The sequence below is a fragment of the Bactrocera latifrons genome, unplaced genomic scaffold (assembly GCF_001853355.1).
Source record: "Bactrocera latifrons isolate USDA-ARS-PBARC rearing strain unplaced genomic scaffold, ASM185335v1 scaffold_64, whole genome shotgun sequence".
NCBI classification, from domain to species: Eukaryota; Metazoa; Arthropoda; class Insecta; order Diptera; family Tephritidae; genus Bactrocera; species Bactrocera latifrons.
This window is the reverse complement of record NW_017537312.1, coordinates 103,229-107,392: the sequence shown is the minus strand read 5'-3', so window position 1 is coordinate 107,392 and position 4,164 is coordinate 103,229. Positions and strand designations below refer to the sequence as shown.

Below are 4,164 nucleotides of genomic sequence, written 5' to 3'. Positions count from 1 at the left end.
TAAACCACGTGTGTTGTTCAATTAATTCTTTAAAATTGTGAAAATGGAAAGTGATGATATACTTGTTTTTAATATAATTCCGGGTTCTAAGGAAAACCAGCAAATTATTACATATTCCAACAGAGGGACAAATTGATAAATTTAAATATTCTCAAAATAATACAAAATATTATAATTGTTATCGAAAGGGATGTCCCGTCAATATTGCCGTGGATGTGAACAATGCAATACATTGCCGTAAAACAAATAAAAACTTAGTGCACAACCATGAGGCCCAAAATGAATTTATAAAGAAATTAAGTTTAATTAATTGTATTAAATTCGAATGCGCTAATAGAATGTCATTGAAAAGATCAAGGGTTCGTCAAGTGTATGATGAGAATTACAAAAAGAGGATTTCGGTTACTCAATTTTTGTGTCCCCTACAATGTGTAACTCAATAATGGATATGCCTACTGGCGAACCACGTCATTATTTAATAGATGGGACTTTTGGTGTATTACCGATAAGTAGTTCCAATAGCTTTAAACAGCTGCTAATATTTCATATTGCTCATAATGAACATGTAAGTATATTCTTTTTAAATATTGTTGCGGTTAAATTAATATTTGTATATCTTTTTTTCAGACATTTCCTTTTATCAACATTTTAATGTCAAACAAATCTTTGAATGCATATATCCATGTACTACAATACATCCAAAGTAATATTTTTGACATGAAGCCCACAACATTCACCACGGATTTTGAGTATGGCTTAAGAAAAGCATTGTCACAGATTTATTCACAAACAAAATTAAAGACATGTTCGTTTCATTTTACACAAGCTGTTCGAAGGAATGCTTCAAAACTTCCTAAGTTCATGTCGAAATTAAATAAAGATAATGATGCAAAAAAATTGTTTCGCAAATTTCTAATATTACCGYTGTTAAAACCGGACGATATATTAATTGGATATCTAAATCTGAATAATCAGGCTTTGAGTTATATTAAATAGCATTTTTGAACAATTCATAGCATATTTCGAGAGACAGTGTATTAAAAAGGTATATTCCATAAAAGATTTAACACTCCCGTTTTAAGAAATAACATATGTATCTACATATATGACTTCCTTCTTTTTAGGAAGGCGCATCAAAATTCTCCGTTTATAACGAATCCATTAAAACTACAAGCTTAATAGAATCGTTCCATGGGCAATTGGGTAAATACCTTTCGAAAAACGGAAGTTTTTATAAATTCATAGACCATTTACTAGATGTAGATGTGACAAAATCAATTGATTTAAAAAAATCATTGGACGGCAGTATTTCAATATGTGTAGCAAAATTAAAAAGGCAAAAAACGTCAGAAAATTTGATTAAAACTATTTTAAGAAATTTGGAAAATGGTATAATCAGTGTGAACGACTGTCTTAGCCAGTTAAGTTATAACTTAGATAATGAGGTGTCTTTGAACGCTATTCTGGAACAAGATAGTGTAACGACGACGACAGTTGTTGAGAATGATGAGGTTGATCCAATAATWGATACCTTACCATCTGTCCTGCCTTGCACCATTGAAAATACTTTGACATGCATTATTTGTTATGAAAAACAAAGAAATATATTGTTATTGCCATGTAGTCATTTTAAGATTTGCAGTGATTGTTGTGAAAAATTGGACGAGGAAAAAAAAGGAATTCTGTGTCAACTTTATGTCCAGTGTGTCGGACCATTGTTCAAGAAGCCAAAAACATTTTTGTCTAATTTTCTTTCGTTTATTTTGATTTGGGGTTCTTTTTTTGAATTATTAATATTCCATTAATTTTTCTTAATATGAAAATTTTTCGTTGAATTATTAATGTTCTATTAACTTTGGTTAACGTGAAATTTGTGTGTAACTATTCAATAAAATACAAAAAGAATTAGAATATTATTGTTTCATTAAAAAAAATGAAAGGGAATAAGGCCTTTAAAGCTTTCTTTCTCTTTCGAAGTGTAATAAAGRCTTTTTTGAAATAACTTATTTCACAAGGCGCTATTGCACCCTGCCCCTCTCAACACGTAAGAGTGAGGGTTTCTCCGTGAACTTTTATTTATAGCTTCTTAAAGTTGCAAAGTATTTTAAACAAGTTTTTACACAAAGTGACATAATTCGGACAGTTTTATTAAAATCATTATAGGAAATTGCAAATGAGTTTTCAGAGAAGAAAATGAGGATGTTATACCATGTTCAGACCGACACTTAATCATACGATTTCGGCTGTTGAGTGGTTTATCCCACTAATCTTATGCATTTATCAAGCTTTCGCCATACAAAAATGACMATTCAAAATCACTTCACCGAAGTGATTTGAAACTGATCCACGCTAAATCWCTCGGTGTGACTCTGATGTTGCGCCATTCACGTGTCAGCATTGGAAAGCAATCACATTTGATTTTAGATGTTCAGACCAAAAATTTAAAGGGATGAGATTAAATTTACTTTACTAATCAGCTCGTTCTCACTCCCGTTGCAAAGATGTAAAAACAGCAGTTTTTGCCATTCAAGAATTCACATCGCTTAATATTTATCAAAAGAAAGGATTGTCATATAGTATTTTGAAATAAAAGCTATCTTCTTTCAAATATTCAAATTAGATTCATTGCTTTAAAGAAAATTTGATTGTTTACATTTTTTTCTCTTTGTTGTGTCTAAATCAGCTGTCATAATGTAATAGAATTCCAATGCTGACAAGTACCCTTGTCGCGGTAAATAAAAAAAAAACCTCCAGCTCTGAACAGAGCACTACAACACAATTAAAATGGAGAAAAGTATATACTTATATGTGAGGTAAATTAAAACCAGTATATAAAAACAAAAACATATATCTAGTTTCCATAATAAGTTTGGAATAAAAGGAGTGATTGGTGTTATTGACTGCTCCCATGTTTCAATAATTGTACCGCCTTCGTGGTCTAAAGTTATTCCACATGAATACATGTAACGAAAGGGTTGCTACGGTGCTAGCGCAGAAGCGGTAGCTTAAAATATTAATTTGATATATGTAAGTAATATAAGTATATTTGAATTTTAGATTATTATATTAAGGGAACATGTTTCTGGTTCATTTAAATGGCTTCTAGGTGACTCAGTATATTCACTTAAGCCCTGGCTTTTGCTCCTATACCAAACCCATCTTTACCAAATTAAATTCTTTATAACAGAATCCATATAAAGGTCAAGAACATAATTGAAAAAGCCTTTGATGTTTTAAAGTCTCGTTTCCGGTGCTTATCTAAAGAGCGGGTACTGAGGTATACACCTTCAAACGCCGCGTTCTAGGTTTATACTTGCTCAATTTTCCACAACATTTTGCAAATACATGGTATATGTGACTTCGATGAAATCGACATTGAAAACTTTAAGGACTCTTCCTTTTATGATAACTCTACAGCTTAAACAAATCAATATTACACTGCAGGAATAAATGCACGACGTCACTGCCTAAATTCTCTCACACAATCCTATGATTATATCTTTACATATAATAATCTTCTGACGGTGTGTTTGTAAATGAACTAAACGGCGGGACAGATTTTAATGAAATTTTTTATTTGTGTGTGTTCAATTCGATTCGAGAATGGTTTAGATTCACAATTTGGTCCACTGGAAAATGTTTTTTGAAACTAATTTTTCATTTTTAATTAAAATTGGAACCATCGCATTATCCAATATTCATACCTTAAAAGGCGACATCTGTAGACCAATAGCAAGTTTTCATAATGTGGACAGGGTTGTTCGTTCCTAAGTAATAAATTGCCTGATTCAGTACATCTATGGGTAGCCATTAAATTTTTTTCATACCTTCATGCTAAATATTTCAGAGGACAAGAATGCATAACAAGCGACGTGAAGGCATTGCGGATACTTTGTTAGATTATGGGCGAAGGATGCAAATGCATCCAACCAAACAAWCAAACCAAACGYGATATCTAGAATAAAAATATAGCGACATAACTAAAGTGTTGATAAAAAGGTCTATTCTAATTTGAGATRTACAGCAATCTTTTAAAAAATAATAAAATTGCTAAATATTGGGAAAAGTGAAATAGAACTGCACCCAAATGCACAGTGCAATGAATTAAAACTGGCTCAGTAATCATTCGATGAATAGTATACCACAGACATCCCAAAAGACTGA

At 31.5% G+C, this 4,164-nt stretch overlaps 1 long non-coding RNA gene across 1 annotated transcript; it reads left to right on the top strand.

Moving 5' to 3' along the window:
- The first annotated feature begins 6 nt into the window (after positions 1–6).
- LOC108975342 lies at positions 7–1,650 on the top strand. Its single transcript, XR_001993865.1, has 3 exons — positions 7–565; positions 628–1,045; positions 1,125–1,650. It is a non-coding gene; the product is annotated as an uncharacterized LOC108975342 (long non-coding RNA).
- The last annotated feature ends 2,514 nt before the right edge of the window (positions 1,651–4,164 follow it).